The sequence below is a fragment of the Manacus candei genome, unplaced genomic scaffold (genome assembly GCF_025592945.1).
Source record: "Manacus candei isolate 608988 ecotype Guabito, Panama unplaced genomic scaffold, ASM2559294v1 h1tg000025l, whole genome shotgun sequence".
Classification (NCBI taxonomy): Eukaryota; Metazoa; Chordata; class Aves; order Passeriformes; family Pipridae; genus Manacus; species Manacus candei.
The window spans coordinates 10,574,459-10,593,871 of NW_026138073.1; positions in this window are offsets into that span (position 1 = coordinate 10,574,459).

Genomic DNA, 19,413 nt, shown 5'->3' on the forward strand with positions numbered 1-19,413 from the left:
TTCACCCAGAAGAAAAGGATTGCTCAAGGAGCAACAAGATCAAGGCTGTAACTTGAAGTTGTTAGTTAAAAATAAATTGAACAATGGACAATGAAGGACATGTATCCAGAAAAAAGTTTCTTGGCAGTTAGGAAACTCCTTGAGATTGTTTGTTATTTTTTCCCAAGGAGTAAGATGGACTTGCTTAAACTAGACACATACATAGGACCAGGCTGTAAAGCTGGGATCCAAGAAGGGAGTTTTGCAGAGTCTAACTGCTAGATTCTAAAAATTGACTTAGATCTTTCTCTTTTTTTTTTTTTTTTCTTATTTTATTCTTTTTCCAAGGAGCATGTCCCTAGTTCTGTTTTACTGCTGCAGTGGGCTGAATGCAGAGGGAGGAGGCTGTCCTGTTGAATTTCTACCTTATCTCTCATTTCCCAAACATGGTGTAACCCTAACCAGAGAGATCTCAAAGGGACAGGACAGTAATGAGTTCTTAATCAACTTTGCCACAGACTTGCAACTACTGTTGATGTGCTTTTGTTTCTTGAGTAACAAAGACACATCAGCTTTTCCAAGATGAAAATATGGAGTAAACTTTCCAACTAAGCTAACTTGAAGACTAATTAGTACCTGGTCCTTGTTATATTTGCAGTTGCTAACATGATAGCATGACAATTACACAAAAGTTTAAAAATATGCAGCCTTTTCTGCAGTAAAGACAGGAATCCATAGCCAGAAAACACCTGATTTCTTGGGGAGACTGCTGCACTAGGTTGTCTTTTGTGGTTTCTTGGAGAAAGAGTGGGATGGGAGGGAATTTGAGCCCAAGGCAAGACTGAAATCTCCTTCAAATGGTCACATATATGTCAACTCTCATCAAAAACATCAGCTTGCTACTGAAAAAATGTATCAGTGTGCATTTCCCCTGTTGTTTTCTCTGATGCCCAGCTCAGAGGCTCTATTTTTCTGATGTAATTTCACAGTGGTCTTTGTTGCAACTGCAACTAGCTAAAAGGAAATCAAGACTTTGACTGTCTATTCTAGTAATGGAAGGTGCTGGTAATTCTCTCTAGGATATGACCTTAGAAAGAGAAGTATTGAAACCAGCTAATGTAAGAAGAAAGAGTAGGATACCTTAGTGCTCAAACCAAAATTGAATCTGGCACTGTGTTCCCCAGTGTGTGACATTTTCAAATGCCTAGTTTGAGGACTGGTCTCAAGCTGTGTCCGTGGTCTGGCAGGGCCCACTGGAGGCTTCTGTGGTGGGGACAAGATGTCCCTCAGTCTCTAAACCTCTACTCAGCTGCCACCAGTAACATCTCATCTGTGTGTGACAGCATGTCCTGGTAGTTTTCAGGATTTTCTTGTAAACCAGTGACCCAACCACTGATTGTGGATGTCACTGTTTACTGCTGTTTTGTTTCTCCCATGTCTCTCTAGGGCAGTGTCAGCGTGGGTTTGAGTATGAGAACAGAGTGTAAAGGAAAAAACTGAAATCAGGGAACAAGCCCAGAAACATTGGGTACCTTGTGACTAACCAGATGCACAGTAAACCTAAGCAGTTGGCTTCTCTTCCTGCTCTGTTACTTGAGACTGGAGTCTGTGTGTGTTTCTGCAGACACATCAGTAATCACCTCCTGGGTTTCTTGCTGGGGTATGTATTCCAGGCAGCTCTCTCTCATCTGTGGCACCTGGTTGATGGAGGCTGGGTAATGGTACAGATACTCCACTGGAAGATAAGGCTTCCATTGCCTGCCAGGGGAAGAAAAAAGCAGGAGCATTTACAGCAAATGTAACTACTTAAAGAAAAGGTGTTATGAGTTATCACAATTACGTGTTATTCTTTAAACGTATTTTATAGCATCTGCTCCTGTCATTCTCAAATCACATGTCAGACTTGGATGTGCCTTGAGGTGTGATCATTTGAACATAATAAATCTGGGTTTCCTTCTGTTTTCTCTTGATACCCTCAGGATGACAACTTTAAGAGATTTAATGTAGATGTGAATGTGTGGCACCTCTAATGTGGTAGGGGGTATGAGGCAGCTGGGGTTCAACACCCACCCTGAAATACCCACAACACCCTGTGTTCTTCTCACCTCCTGCTTCTACCACTAGTAAACTTACCTCCTGGAAAGGGCATCAAGAATGGGAAGTGAGGAAGAGAGTATGTAAATAGTGTTAGACTTGGATGTGGACATGCGTGTAGGGCAGAAGAGGTTATATATACTGGGTTATGTTTTCTGTGTTGGCTTGTTGCCTCGTCATGAGGGTTGAAACCTTCTGAGAATATCACTGTTCAGGTGATGATAGCTGGTTGGATGATTTATTGAGAGTGTAAAAAGGAGTAATAACGGTCAATAAGAGAAAACAGTTGAAAAGGTTAAATAGTGAAGATTCACACTGGCCTTTAGTAGAAACTGCGCACCACATTCATCACTTCTGATGTTGTCTGGTGGATAGATAGACATGACTGACCTCTGTTCATATCACAGAGCTGTTATTTTGACAGTAAAGATACTGTTTGAGATGCTTTTACTCTTTCCCTGTGTCCCTGCCCCCTCAATGCTACAAAGATAGCTGTTGACCTAGAGCATCCCTTCCTTCTCATTCAGTTTTTATGCCATAGCAGATATTTATCTTTAGGCAGGAAGTGACGGGGTCATTCCCTGCTGAGCTGTCAGATTAACAGAAGCTGTTTGAGAGAAATCTGATTTATGCAGGAGTAGCTGTAAAAGGGAATGGGGACAGAAAAAGGAGGGATGGTTCAGACCAGGATAAGATGCAGCTACAGAGCTAAACAAAAAGGAGCAAAAATAGAGGCAAATATTTCTTGCCCTTTTAAACTTAAGAAGTCAAACTCTTTATTTCTGACTTGGTCTGATAAAAGCTAGATCAAGAGGAAAATAATGCTAAGTAGGAGGTTTGCAAAGAAAAACCTTGCTTGCATTAGTATTGACTGGCAAACTTCATAACTTTTGGAGCAGTAAAATTGCAGTGTAAGCAAGACCTTTTTTTTTTTTTTTTTTTTATCTTCTCCCTCCTTTTTAAAAAGCAAACACAACTCCCCTGTCCCTCCCCCCCAAAAAAACCCCCAAAGCTGAACCTTCACAAGAAACCCCAACCAACTAAAAAAGCCCCAAAACAAACAAACAAACAAACCACGCCCCCCCTCCAAAAAATAGTAAATTCTTATGCAGAGGGCCAAGGGCAAGAAACTCAGGGAGCTGGAGAACACGTTTTGAAGGACAAAGTTAGAGTGGTGTGTGCGGCATTGTCTGCCACTGCCACATGCATGCTCATGCTAGCAGATGGTTCCTTTGGCTCTAGCTGGGAGGGAAGAGTTGGAGTGATTTAAGGGTACAGAGTTAAGTGATTAAAAACATGGGAGTGTCAGAAACAAAGTAAAGTAATGGTGGTAGTTTGACATGTGAGTTATGCCTGAGGATGCTGCTTCAAATGCAGCCCTTACGCAATAACAGACGTGTGGAGAAAGGTAGCAAGTACATCCTGCAGATAGGGCTAGAACAGCCAGGAGCTTGGTGTTGCTACTCAGATCTCTTCCAAGCAACCAGAGCAGTTGTGTGCTCAGGCAGCCTTCCTGGCTACTAGTTAATTCCTGTACTGTGCTGTACCTCTGGGCTTCAGGACACAGGTGTTGGTTGTGCCTGGCTTGGGTAAACAATAGGACCCACAATACCAGGGAGAGGCAGAGTAGATTTATTAAAAAACAAAACAAAACAACCAACCAAACAAAAAAACATGTTAGGTGAGAGAATTGTTTTACCAGAACGAAACAGGATGGATTTATCGGGAACCAAAGCTGAATTAGAACTCTGCTGGAAGGGCAACCACGCAGCTCCTTCTTATGGATTTATTCTATGACTAAATATAAAAGCACTTCCAGAGGCCTCGGGTTACAGTCAGGGATGGATGCCTGTATGGTGTTGGGTCTTGCCATGACTTCTAGGGTCAACTGCTCAGGCTTTCAAGGTGGGAATTATTTAACTGTCATCATCCCTTCAGGAGATTCAACTCGCTTGTCCTGTTTCTGGTGACAAGATCAGTGCTTCTGGCAGACCTGAGCTTAGGAGATGATTGTATGAAATGAGAATCTTTTCTATCCTGTTAATTCCATTACAGATGGTTGAAACCTCTACTGCAAGGGAGATGGAGGTGCAGCAACATAGAACTTGGGGGAAAGCTTGCACATGGCAGAATGAAGACTTTGCTGGTGGGTGATTTGGGGACATTTGGTGTAGGCTGTAGGGCTAGAGTGCTCTCTGCTGTTGCATTGCAGCTCAGAATAATAGCTGTAAAGGAAGAGCTGTTTGAGTTTCAATCTTGCCTTAAGCGTTACTCTGGACAGCACAAATAACACAAAGGAGGTAGTGAAGCTTAAAAGGAGAATTATCTGGTGCAAAAACAAACAAAAACATTAGGGTGTCACACAGCTGCATTCCTTTCGCAGTAGGCCATGAGTAAGGAAAAAGGAAAATGACCATATTGTTTGGAGCAGTAAAGCTCTTCACCCCTCTCATCTTTCACCATGGCTGTATTTCTTTAGCACTGGCATTGGGCTATTTATTGAACACATATAAATTATATATGTTCCTTTTCTGGGTAAAGTATAGGAGGCCCGTCCACCTCGGTCTGAACTCTCCTTTCCCTGACCCCTCTCCCTTTATGTTTAGGGGACCTTCTTGCTGCTTGTGGCATCTCTGCTGAAGCAGAGTTTGTTACCTTGGAGCTTCCCTGAAACAAGGTGCTTGTTCTCAAGGAGTTGGAACTAATTCTTTTGGCTACCTCAAAACGCCTCTTCACTCATTATAGGAAAGAGAGATGGTTCTGTCCTGGGAGTAAGGTGGGGGAAACGTTTGTGGGACCTTAAAGGTTGCTGGATGATTCTGTGGTACTGGAGAGTCCAGTATTGGCATTTCCTTCTCTGTTGTAACAGCGGGATTTCCAGTAGTCTCTACAGGAACTGTTTATCTAAAGGCTGTGTTGAGTGTTTTGAAATAAACATGTGTTTTGGCTATGACCTCTTTATTACTTTTTTTTTTTTTTTTAATGCAGGATCTTAAGGGAGGTGGGAGGAATAGCAATGATGAGATCAGCAGATACAGAGTTGAAGATCTGGAGCTCTCTCCTTGTTTCTGATCCCAGACCCCTGGCCAGATTGTAATTTGCGTAATCCCATATTTACTTCCCCTCTGTGTTTTCAGCTGGTTGGAGCACTCTTTGCTTTCTGGTAACAATCTGCCCTTTATTGCTTTAAAGGTAGAAGAGGAATTTCTGCATGGGGGAGGCTTGCAAAAGCACTCTAGAAAGAATGTCAGGGCATAGCTGCATACAAACTGTTACTGTAAACATAAAGCTTTTCAACTGATCTGTGCAGTATAAACCTGACAGTTTTGTACAGTGTCTGACCAAGTCATCCCCTGAACTAGTTTGGAGACCAGACTATTTGTTGCCAATGTCTGATATCTCATTTGTTTCATGTATGTATTTTTATCAGGCCTGGAATTCTGGCTTTATCAGGACCTGTTCAGGACTCTATTTTTTCCCCAGTCTAATTTAGCACAATACAGTTAAAAATTAGTTCATTGTTCTTGGGAGTTTATACACTGTTAGTGTTCCCATGTGTCACTATTGGTATTAAAGTGAATCTGAATTACTGAACTTTACAAGGTGGACTTTAGACTGAAAGCAGATGGAGTAAATTCTCTTAATTCTGTCTGGGGTTTTTTAAAGGGAAAGAAGAATTAATTTCATCCTTTCTGCCGATTAAGCTTCAAACAGTGATGATTTGGAACATATGGGAAGTGTAAGACTATTCCCTTCTGCTGAACTGTTGTAGAGGGAATTTTATCAAGGTAAATAAGGGTGAATTATGCAAAGAATCAAAAAGTCAGATTTTTTTTTTTCCTTTTAATTATTGTCTAGTAGAATGTTGGATCTTCAAAACTATGGGTATAAATGAAAATATTATTTCCAAGTCTATGTGATCTCAAAGCAGAAGCAGCCCAATTGTTATGCTGTTCAAGGCTTCTCCTGTCATTCCTGGTCAGTAAAATCCACAGTGAGAAATTTGCTTGATTAAAAGTAAATTCACGTTAATAACTGTAAGTATAGTTTACAATAATTGTTGGAGTTTGAAGCATCAGAAAAGGGAAGGAAAGAAATGCTATTTGACATATTGGTCTGTCTCTCTTTTTTTTTTCTTTTCTTTTTTTTTTTTTTTTAAATTTGCAGGCTGCTTTTTCCATACAGGAACAACTTATTTTCTAAAAGCTATAGTTTCTAGGTACTATGAGATCTTAAGTTAAGATTATTTGTAACTTAGTGACACAAAACTCAGCATTTATACAGTGACTGTTGCAAAATCAAAAACGCATTTTTTTTTATTTTCCTGTAGATGAGAGAGCAGTAGTTAAAATTGTAAATGTTGTTTTAAGTCCACCTTAAATACTGCTGGCTCTGACTATCAGAGCACTGATTAATGTGGAGGAACAGTAAGAAAAAAATTGAAATTAGTTTTTGGAATCCAGAGGTGCTTTCAATATTTCAAAATGTGTTTTCTAACACAAATTATTTTTTTGGTAGAGATATTTTTTCCTCAAAGCAGGAAAAACGATAATAAAGTATTTCAACACCAAAATGCACTGAAAGGAAATATTTTCCCCAGAAAAAGTGAAATGTTGCATCCTGTAGCTTAGTCTTTGAACCATTTGGGATTTAAATGTACCATGTAAATACTGTGCTCTAAGGACAGTGAAATCAGACACTGAATTTTAAAGTGGAACCTGAAACTTCTTGGTAGTCACAAGACTGAGAGCTGATCACAAGCTTCAAGATGAAATAATGAAATTTGCAATGCTTTTTTCCTTCTTAGGTAGTAGGAGTCAAGTGTCTGATCTGCACCCAGATGAGATCAAGGGCTTTCCAGAATGTGGCATAGCTCGATATGATTCACAGTCCATGGTAAAGATCCCAGTTTGTTGTAATCTCTGAAAGGGGAGAAATGATAAATAACTGAATGAGTCCTCCTCATGGTGACAGTCATCTAAAATCAAAAGGCAATATGTGAAACACTTGGGTTGTGCCATCCTTATGCTCCATATATCCATCGTCCCAAGGCAGTGGGTGATGATTAATCTTGGCATGATGCCAAAGAATCTTTCATTAATATGCTGATGTATAATAAATGAAAAGACTTAAAAATCAAGATGCCTGAGAACTGGCTTAAGAATAATGCAGCAACCTAAGAAGAGGTTTAAATGTTACTGGTAACGATTTGCCTGCGAGAAATGGATGTGGATACAAGGTAGTGTTCTCTTGATGGGAGCTGATACTTCTGGCACACAGAGATGAGTGTCCCTGCAGTCTCCTAATGCCAGTCTACTTCCCCAGTAATGGTGCTGCCTGACAAATCAGCAGTTATGGGAAGAAACTGGACATAAAGAAGCTCTGAGCGGGGACAAATGTATCACTCATCAAGCAGGTCATATTTGAGCCTCTCTTGTGTTCTCTGTATTGAAATTGTTAAATGTATGTCACTTGGTGGGAAGCTAGTTTTGTTTGTCTAAGCAGTATTTCTCAAGAGAAAATGCCACTATACAAAAGAAACTTGCCTTCTTTGTTTTAAATGGAAATAAGTGGGAAGCTGCATGTTGTAGAATTGCAAGAGTTTTCTTTTTCAATATAATTTCTCATTTTGTTCTGAACGTCTCATCCTCTGAGAAAAGTATTTCTAGAGAAATAAGATCTCTCTCCATCCAAAGTTAAGACGTTATTGCTGCAGTGAGTTTTGAAATTTTTCCATTCAGGGAGGAAATTCTGTCTTCTGACAAAAAAAAAATGAAAAATGATTGGTTTTGCATTGGATTCAGAATCTTCCCTTAAAAAAAAAAAGATAACTTTTAATGAGCAAGTCTTTCAAACAAAAGTTGATTTAGAGACCCTGTTTCTCACTGAAAACAATTGGGAGAAGAAAGATGCAGCTTACCTCAATTATGTGATGAACAAGGTTGTAATGAAATATTGAATTCCTTTGTTAAAAATAAACCAGAAAAAAACCCAAAAAAATACAAATTGAACCAAGTGATATAAATAGTTTAGGAAGAAAACTTTTTTGACATAGAGAAATTTTTTCACAATTCTTAGACATGCAAAAAACTGCATACTCTTCCTAGTTCACATTTTTGGACAGATGCCTTGTGGTATTAAGAGCAAACAGATACAGAAATCCATTCCTAGGGGACACCAGAATCAGTTCAGCAGACATAAGTGCCATTGTTAATATGTGGCTTGCTAAATATTCTGTAAGCCATGATAGTGATTGTTTAGTTTGTAGTTTCCTCATTCCCAGAGTATCAAGTTATGAATAACTTTTTTCTAAATCTGATTTTCATGTTTAAACCCACTGATATGATTAACTGTAATAGTCATTGTGAATATTTCATGTATGGAAACTGCACTCTGACAGTGAAATATGGCCTGTGAAGGTGCTGTTGTGGTTTAATCCCAGTTGTCAACCAAGTACCATGCAGCTCTAGTGGACAGGGAGGAGAATTGGAAAAAAGGGGTACAAGCTGTGGGTTGAGGTAAGAACAGTTCAATGATTGAAATAAAATATAAAAATAATGAAAATGGAGACCAAAAAGGGAGAGAAATCAAACTCAAGGAAAACAAGTGATGCACAATACAAATGCTCACCACCCGCTGACTGATGCCCAGCCAGTTCCTGAGCACTGATTGGCCCCTCCTGGCCAACCCCTCTCCAATTTTTATACTCAGCCTGGTGTTCCAGGGCATGGAATATCCCTGTGGCTGGTCCCAGGTCAGCTGTCTCAGCCATGGTCCCTTCCCCGCTTCTCGTGCACTTGCTCTCTGGCAGAGCAGGGGACACTGAGAGGTCCTTGACTTAAAGGAAGCACTGTTGAGCAACAAGTAAAACATCAGCGTGTTCTCCAAAACACAGCACTGCACCAGCTGCTAGGAAGTAAATTAACTCTAACCAGGACAGGTGCAAAATAAATGCTGAGAAACAATGAGGTTTTTTTGACTGCAGCTTTCAAAAGTGAGGGAATCCTGAGGGCTTTTCCTTTCAAATACTTTTGTTTTGCTATGTCTGGCTAAGGTCAAGTGACTTGTTAATCAGTTTATGGAGGAGTTCTTCATATATTGTGATCTAGATACAGTACAGTGAATAGTTTCTGAATAAAATTTAACACTTCATACTTTCATCTTGATCTGTATATTGGTATATTATTTGTATATTGGCAGTGGTTTTATTTCTTTTAAGTCTGAAAGATCTCCCACAGTAAATGAATAATTAGTTAAAAAACAAAACAGACAAGACCCACCTCTTTATTCCCACAAATTATTAAGAGTGATCCTCTTGGAAAGGTGAATGAAGCCTGACTTTGAGTCTCTTGGACTAGTTTCAGTGGCTTTAAATGAAAATTTCAAGGTGTATTGAGAGGGGAGCATGCAAAAATAGAGGGAGTGGAGAACAAGATACAGTCCAGAATGAATATCTACTGAAGGAGTCACTGCCCTGTGTAGAAACCCTAACTGAAAATTTTAGTCACATTAGAGTATAAAAAAAAAAGTTGGATCCATTCCAGACTGGGGGGTGGGGGGGTAGTGGTGGTGCAAAGCTTATGAATCAAATGTGTTTGTGTTCAGTCTCCCATTTTCAATGGGCAGCAGTTTGAACCAGTTCTTTGTTTATTGGAAAATATTTGTGTGCTTTCAGAGGCCACTGAGTCAGAGAGCCATACGGAGCAATCGAAATTACAAACAAATATTTTCCTCTTTCATGCAGTTAAGTGCTTAATAAATCCCTATAAACATGAACTTTGCTAAATAAGACAGCATAAACAGGCTTTATTAAGCCCAGAATTAATTTACTTCACAGCCACTTTGAGAACATGTGGCAGAGAGGATCAGCCTTAAAGTGAATGTAGAAGTCTCTGGTGCTGACTTTGAGGCCACAGCTGTTTAAGTGCATCTCAGTGTGGGCATGAACTGGGCTGGTGGTCCCAAGTGTGATAGTAGGGCTGACTGCTGGCTTCAGCAATAAGAGGTTCAGGAGCTGCACTGAGCAGCAGAGCATTTCTGTGCCTAAACCAAAGGAAGAATTACATCTGTGCATCTGCAGCTGCTGATGTTGGAGAACAGTAGATGGGTTGGTGCCTCTGCCACCTGTTTCCTCCACAGGTATATGGGTGTCTCAGGAGTGCAGGCTCTGAGAGTGTGTGGATAAGAAGGTTGGGTCCTTGAGGTAATGGGAGAAACCAAAGGAATAGAGTTGAAAAGACAAACTGACCATAAATCCAATTGTTCTGAAGATTGCCCAGAATGCTTCTTCAGATGAAATTTCTGTAGGTACCAATAACCAACTTTAGAATTCACTGCACCACAAGAGAAAAATAAAATAAATTGCATCTTTTTCTTCAAGAGGCAAATTGAATTATTCTCCTTCTACTGAGAAAACTGTATGCTGGCTGTGGGAGCTGGATTATGATTTTAGTTGTTGTCTGAATCCAAAATAACTGTCAGCTATAGCTCTGTCTAAGCGCCTGAAAGTGTAATCAAAATATGATCATGATATAGTGCACAGGGATGTATGTGGTGATGCTAAGGGATGAAGATATCCCTTCCTTTTCACCCCTTTCACCACTGCTTTTTGCTCTCCATCTGGTGCCCTTGTTGTGTGAGTGTGGCCCCTTCCCCTCCATTGATTCAGATTCAGAGCTGTGCCCAGGGTTTTCACAGCCCACATTCATGAATATGGACCAAGACTGACTAGCAAAGAACTTGTTTATGTGGGGGCAGAACTTGGCAAGTTTTTGACTTTATCTTTTGAAAGAAGACCAAAGAGGCAGACAGATAATTAATTCATTCAGTGCTCCTATACTTTGTGGGCTGGGACCTAGCAAGTGTTTAACTGATAACAGTAAAAGGTGGCAGGAAGAAAGATTTTTACACTAGACTCACATGGTGTGCCTAAAGTCTTCTGATCTCATTTCTGACTGATTTTAATTTGCTCATCTTGTTTAAATTTTCTTCATCTAGGCACTAAAGACAGCGTCCAAGTTGATAAAAATAACTGTCATTGCTGAGATCTTTGAAGCTTTCCATGTGGGAGAAGTTTCCTTTTACTTGGTTCTCAGAAAGGTGGTTCCTACAGCTTAGAGCCAAGACACACTGGATTAGAAAATACATGCGTTTCTACACCCATTTCCAAGCAAAATATTATTAAATCCGTGGAGCTTCTTTACGTCAGTTGGCATTTCTGTCACAATTACAGAATGTACTTTTAGGCTGGCTGAAATGTGCACTTAAAAAACAAAAAGCCAAACAAAAAAACAAAACCAAAAAATCATGCTCTTTAATATGCAGACATGTAGGGAAAGAGTGTGGTAATGAATTTGGCTTAGTTTGTTGAGTCTGGGCCAAATTCTGATCTCAGTTACACTGGCCTCAGCTGAGTTGCTCCAGATTTTTACCAGTCGACTGAAGCCAAACTGTGTTCTTTTGTCCTTTAGCATTTATTAATATTTTAGAGGCAGGAAATGGGGATAAGCTTGAAGTGTAAGGATTTAAGAGTCCTATCCTAAATCTGTGGTTTGAGGATACTTTAAGATATACAATATATATTTTCAGTCACTGGTTACCTGGTCTCACAGGTGAGATGTTCCAAGACTTTCTACATATTCTACATGTATATAGATATCATCCTTTGCACAGAAGTAAAAAAATATAGCTCCAACATCATTGTGTCCATATCAGCCAAGTCTCATGTAATCTGTGAAAGCTGTTTCTGAACACTGTCAGTAACTGCCTTATTATAGACCATGGATTAACACACTACTGGGCAAGGTATGCCTCTGTATATTTAATAGCTTTAATCTTCCTAGCTATATACAGCTCTTAGGACTTTGCTTTTGAATAGTTTTGTCATTGAAGTAAAATGTTTAAACTTATCAAATGCAGCAAATTATAGCATTTATGACCTTTTGAGGTAGAGAATCTGTACTTCTCTATGTGTATGTGTGTTTGTACACACTTCCCTCCCTCACTGTTCATGAAAGCAGTGGCTAAGCTGTTAGTCCAGAGGGGATACGATCTGTTATTTTGCATGGGTACTTACACAGTGGTAGCAGGAGAAAATCACTTAAGTCCTTAAGCCTGTGTCTGTGCTAAAGCATGTTAGAAATGTTCTCGCAGATGAGAACTCAATAATCTGTACCTTTATATTATTGGCATTGTCCCTGGTATGCTGTTGATCATTTGTCACTCTCCCAAACAGTTCCTTGGCATGGCTCAGGGGTTAGTACTGTTTGGCACCAGTCTCCATAGGTGTGACCTGCCTATTCCAAAAAAGTAAATGAGTTAATAGTATGACTGTGGAAGGAGGCCATGCCAGTGGTCCTTGCTGTAAAGAACAACCCCGTGTGAGAAGCAAATCAGGTCTTATACATTTTATATTATTTAGTTTTATTTATACTAGTAAATTAATCAAGAACAACTCTTCTCAAGTTGGTGATAATATATTTATTAAATCAGTGCATGGTTAAAAAAACCCAAAACAAAATAAACAAAAAAAACCCCAAAATCAAGACAAAAGGAAAAAGTCATGGTACCTCCTGTGAGATATATTGAGTGTCCTTGAATTCCTTACTCTAGATTAAAATTACTAAGAAAAAAGAGATTGGATTCTTCAAGAGTAAATCTAGGATGTTAGAGATTACCCTGGTGAAACATTCTTTTCACAGAAAGGACAGTGATGGTGTTGCACTGCCATATCAGCCAAAGAGGTTGACCAAAATCAGCTTTTGTAAACCACAGCAAATGCAGAGGCACTTACCACTTTTCTAAAGAGCTTAGAGCCTAAGATTACTAGGGAGCTTCTCTGGGAGGGAGGAAACATTACACATGCTACATGCAAAATCTAAACCCATTCCCTTTTTTAGTACCTATCATTTTAGAGAGGACAATGTGAGCATTGCTGGACAGAGCTGAAGGCTCTATTATTATTAAATAATCTCAGTTGTTGGGTTTTTTTGGTTGGATTTTTTTTTGTTTTAGTTTATTTGTTTGGGTTTCCTCCCCCCTGCCTTCTCCCTCCCTCAGGCTTCAGTTTCCTTATTGTCATCTATTCACTTCCATATGGTGTTTTTTCTAGTTGGCAAGCACTACAATTGGCTTTCTTGGAGAGATCAACTGTAAAAAAAAATTAGAAAATGAGATACATTTGCAAGGCTTTTTGTCTTCCCGAGCAGTCTGAGTACTGAATGGAGGAGCTTCAGGGCTGAGAGTCTGAGTTCATTGAATCACAGAGTGGTTTGGGTTGGAAGGGACCTTTCAAAGACCATGTAGTCCAACCACCCCTGCAATAAGCAGGGACATCTTCAACTAGATCAGGCTGCTCAGAGCCCTGTCCAGCCCGACCTGGAATATTTCCAGGGATGTGACATCTACCACTTCTCTGGGCAACTTGTGCCAGTGTTTCACCACCCTCATTGTAAAATAATTTCCCCTAGTATCTAATCTAAATCGACTCTCTTTTAGTTTAAAAGCATTACCCCTTGTCCTATTATTCCTGTTGCCCAAGCAAAATCACTGTCTGGGCACTAAAAGATGTGAACACCAGGCAGAGAGTGTGCATCCTGTCCTATCAGTAGGCTGTATATACCAAAGGTATGCCATCTGAAAATATGTCACCATAGTCCTGGTGGCTTGATCAGCCTGAAACATCTGTTAGGGAGTCCAGCTCAGGTAACTGAGATGCAGATTTGGCTCCCTATTTTGGGAGGAGCCGGGAGATGCTCTTAAATTTGAGGGATTCTGATTTCTGATACGGAGCTGTATGAATTTGGATCCAATTTGGCAAGCTTCTCATTCAACTCTTTACCTTGTGTCTTTGTGGAACACCTTCAGGGTGCTCCACACAGTGAGGAGACAGTGTAGGGTCTATAGATGTTTAAGCATAGCAGACCCTGTACTGCAGGACCACACGCTCATCTTTCTCCCCGATACTTGGCCAGAACTGACATGTTCGAGTCTCTCTTGCAACAGACATGGCTTGGAGAGTCCTGACATGATCTTTTAGAGGCAGGTGAAACTTGGCTGCAGTGAGGGTGCCCACTACAGATATTACTGGGGATAACAGAAAAACTGGAAGTACTCATAGGCATCAGTGTAGCATTGCATTTGGAATGTGATGTCATTTAGCCTGTTCTACTTTGTCATTAAGGCATTAGGACAAAGACATATTTTGCATTTATTTCATGTTAGTCCTGACTCCTTGTTCCTCTTGTGGACATCCTCATTCAGGTGTGCTCAGACTTCACCTGTGCTGTCAGAGGACAGTTACATGGCTCGCTTGTTTGCTGCAGACCTGCTGTTTACTCTGGCTATTTACATAACCTACAGGTCTGGTAACAAACTGTGAATGCAGTTACCCTGCAATAAACCTGGAGTGATTTTGGTGCAGCAGTTGTTACTTTTCTTCAGAAATTCAAGTTAGAAAGGGTCCCTTTATCTCCAAGCTGGTATCAAATTGAAGACAGAAGGCAGGGAACTCTTTTCTAGCTGAATTCCTGAGGACACATCAAAACCTCTTAGGGGTAGGTCAGCCAATGGAGAGGGAAATTTATGAGCAAAGACACAATTCTGTATCATAAAAATAGGGGATGGTATTTAATGTAAAAAAGTCTCCAAGTGAACCTCAGGGTAGAATAGCATCTTCTTATCTAGACTGGTCTAACTCGTACAATTTTGCAAAGGAATTATCTCATAGCTTGCATTCTGATCTCATGCTTGGATTGCTTTAGACACGAAGCTCGATTGTTACAGTAATCCCCTGGTGTAAGTGAAACCAGAATCAAACCAGGTGCTTGAGAACCACACCTGCAAAAGAAAGAGAGTCTTTCAGCATCTCTTTCTGCCCTTCCATTCCTTTCACCCACGTTAACAACTGTGACAGTGTTTACATTCCAGGCTCTTAGACTAAGAGTCTCTTTACTTTAGGATCATGGATACACATAGAAGTGCATGTGGTGATCTTGCCTATCCAAAGAAAACAGTAGTTTATTTTTTCTTGATCTGACCATGCCTTCTTCCTGAGTGTATCATATGACAGATCCTAAGAAATAAGCCAAAAAGGGGAGAATACAGATAGATAGTGCAGTACAAAATTCAGATTGTTGGCTGTGTGTTTGCATGGAAAACTCCCTGGTTAAAATTAGTGCTGACTGGGCATGGAATAGTTAAAGGATGTTCATTAATAAACAGTGGAGACCTCCAACAAAACTAATGCCTCACAAAGACATGATGCTGAACTTCATTAAAACCAGACTAACAAACAAGATGTTACTCTGTTGTCTAATTGGTTTAGACTTATTGTGTGTGCCTGCATCTAATTATTTTTTGTGTGCTTTTTACACCACAAGCTGGGACTGTACAAGTGTCTCATTGACCCTGTCTTAAAATATTTCTGCAGTGTCCATGTTCTCTGTTTTTCACTGCATGCCCACTGCTGAGGACACAGCTCAGTTGTTAACAACATGATAAAGAGACTTTTTTCTATCTGAGTGACATGCCAGGTATGTTTAAGACTTTTCTCACTCTTCTGGCTGAGTAGATGACAAAGTTGGATTTTTTTTTTCCCTCCCCTGTTGAGCTGCTGCTCTGCTGTGACTGAGGAACATGCACTGAGACCATGCAGGATCAGAAGTCAGCCAGACAGCTGCATGTTGCAGAATATCACCAGATCAGGATCTTAATTACCTACACAAACCATAAAATGTGATAAAGTAGGGCACACTCTTGTTGGGAGAGTTACTTGGGAGGTTCTGTAGCAAATGTCCCTGATTTACTAAGTGGCAATGCTATCTCTGTACCTATAAGAAGAAGGTGGTGTAATTTTTGTGCAAGTATTTAGTGCTGCCTGTGCAAGTCATCTTGAGCTGTGGAGGACCTGACCTCTGTACTTCTGTGCAGTACCCAAGAAGTGACAGCTCTCTGAACACCCCTTGGGGCCTTTTGCCACAGGCTGTGCATCCAAATGCTGTCTGCTTATAGCAGCTTAGTGCTGCCAGGGAGGAAAATCATACTTGGGGTAGGTTGCATTAGAATTTTTTTACTAAAAACTCTCTCTGGCTGCTCTTCTCTGGGTATTTTCCACTATTGAACTTGCTTGTGCTTACAGTAAACAAACTGAAGTCCAAATTAGTTTAGGAAGTGTGCGCTGGAGCTGGAATTGACCCAAGAGAGTATGGATTTGTTGCCTTGTTTGCCATACTATCTGAACGTTATCCACTGTGATTTCTCTGTCAATAGCTCAGATGTTTTTGGTAGTAAGTGGGCTTTGTGAATATAGAGAAGTCAAGACCAATGTAATCATAGAGGCTTATCTGACCTTTACAGGCAGCTCTTCAGTGGCAGAATTTAACAATGCTGGTAAGGTTTGTGTAGTAGCTGCTCCCTGCATTACCCAAAGGACATCAAACTCCAGTCAGAGAGCTGGCAAGTTCCCACATTGTTAATGTCCTCTATCCTTTGATACCATCTTCACTAACTTACATGGGTTAATGTAATCTTATTCTTGCATTGAGTACATTGTTCCTGCAATTTTTCTTGGATATTAACTACCAACTTAAGAGCAGGAAAGGTTTTTCCGCTGTGTTATCCATAGCTGATATTGTGTATCTTGGCATAATTTACTACTGTATCTTTTTGGACTGCAGCACATGAAGCAATGTTTGGAGTTGTGGTTCTCTTCTCTCTTGTTGATGATTGGTCTGTAAATTTTGAATTTTATCTCTATCTGCTCCCTCTTTTTTTCTGTTCTCTCCTTTGCTGGTCTTGCTTAGTTAGATAAAAACATCTCGGGGCAGAGATGGCCTTTTGCTGTGGTAGAAATCCTGCCTCTGCTGATATGAGTAACAAACCTGTACTTCATTTGATTTTGGAGCTGAGATTTCACCCTGTGTGTTTATATGATGCTTAGCAAAATGAGTCATTGATTTGTTTTTGAACCTTAAGGTTCTTCTGAATTATTAGTAACAGAGGAGACAAAAGGATTGTACAGGAAAGTAATTGCCTTTTTTTTACATTGTGCTGGATGTCTGTCCGTTTCTGTTGTGTTAAGGATCTCCCTTACCCTTCTGCTCAGTATTTCCTCTTGAGCCCTTTCCAGAGGAACTGATTTCAGCTTTTGACTGTGTCAACATAAATGTGGAGATGAGTGAAATCATTCACAGGTTACACCTATCAAGCTGAGTCAGCATGTGGGAGCTGAGTGTTATCCACAGGGTATCAGTTCAGGCTAAAGGCAGTAAAGCTGTTACCCTGTGACATCCAGTGCCTGGAGGAATCAGAGCTACTTCTACCATGTAACACAACTGTTCCCATCAAATACTAGGTAGTGTACCATGGACATGCTATCAAGGCCCTTACTTTGTTGGAAACATGAATAAGGTGACTTTATCTTTCTGCTGCTCCCCTTTCCATGCATTATCAAAAACTTACTGTTCTCATTATGAGAGGGATTCCTGATGCTACAGGTCTGTTTCTCAAGGGGACTTCAGTGTATCCTCAGTCTTAGCTGAGACCTCTTGGTTTTGATGAACTCAGCTCCTGTAAGAACCAAAGGTGTATTGATCAAACTCAGAGGTTGACTGGTGCTACAAAGAAAGTTGGCAGGTTTGGGCAGTGCTATATACATGGTAGGTCACAATGACATTAATAGGGATGCATTTTGCAACCACTAGTGTTAAATCACAGATGTTTTCCTCTCTGTCTCTTCCTGGAAGTAGTGCCTTAGTTGAATTTGCAGCAATGCACATACTGGAAAAGGGAAGTGCTCTGAAAGCTGGCCTCAGGGTATCTCCAGCTGGGTAGCCTTATAAATAACTGGTGCTATCTCTAGGATTCCTTGGAACAGAAATTGTGGTGCCCGGTGTATTTCTGCTCTGGCTGAGCTACGTTCCTCTAAATGCCCTCTTGCTGCAGTAGTTGATGCAAGATTCTTCTGCCAAATATGTCTGTTCTCCAGAGCATCTCACAGATTCATTTTTGTTGGCTTTAGTCTGAAGTTGTTCTCAAGCTCCCGTCATGCTGACTCGTACAGACAGTCATGGCACTTGTTTCCAAAAAGAAAATACAAAAAAGGAACTCTAGGAGAGAGTGAAAGGGCAGAACTAGCCTAGCTGGTGGAATCCTGGCTATTCCATTCCCCTTGTTTATTCATCAGTTCCCAGATTAGTAACAGGAGCTTTGGGGCTGTGACTTCAATCTCTGACGTGGCTTTTCAAAAAAAAAACATTCTTCTGACTACTTCCCTAGGCATTTCTAGTCATTCCTTTTCATTCATTGGGTCTTCCACTAGAAATACCTGTTTGCAACATTTGTGTGCCTTTTAAATACTATTTTTAGCATATATCTTTGTGTACTATGTTTCACCCATAAGCCTATTTAAATTTTTCATGTCACTTCGTTAGTTGGTTGATGGCATTTTGAAAATTTAGTTGAGTTGCTGTTTGTCTGGGATGCTGATTTGACATCAGACAGGTTTTCGTGGAGCTGTTCCAAACTTTTCCAATGTTAAAATGATCATGTTTGATAGAATACTGACAACAGGTGTCCTGTTTTTGCCAGCAGTGGTCTTAGACTGGCTGCCAACGTGTAGTGTTTGCCAGCATACCACATGTCTTATGCTGCACTATTTTTAAAACTATGCTCTGTGAAAGAGCTGAGAAGCTTTTAAAATACCTGTTAGCATCTAATGGAAACTGCACACGACTAGAATATGCAAAGCTGTAAAGCATGATTGGTATAATCTTTGCTATGAGTTGCACACTGTACCTTTGTAAGGCAAAATGTGAATATTTCCACCCTTTTGAACATTAGCTGGTCAAACCAGGTATTCCATCCGTACTTTAACAGGTGCTTCAGGTCATAGTGTAAAATCCTATTAAATAATTATATGGCATCATTACTGAGAGACATTTTCCTCTGAATTCCTAGCAGTTGATGTTTGGCTGGCATTCTGGAGCATGAAGGTTGGTATCTTAAATCCTTACTTAGTATCACAGTGAATGTTTTCTCATTATCTATATAACTATTGAATCCTTCTCTCAGTCCTCCAATTGTATCTCATAGTGCTTGTTTTACTTTTATCCTGTGCTGCTCACTGGGGGAGTGTCTCACCAGTTGGGGGGTTATGTTTTGTGCAGGAAGAAATAATCTCTTCAATTTTAGATCTCCTGACTCATGATCCTGCTTTGTGTCACATCCTCCTGTAGTGATAGAAAGAAGTTAAAAGTGGCCAGATGGAAACTGGCTAATTCACACATTTGGAGAAAAGGCCACCCCTGTGAACATTCATAGTGTAGAGCTGACTGTAAAAGC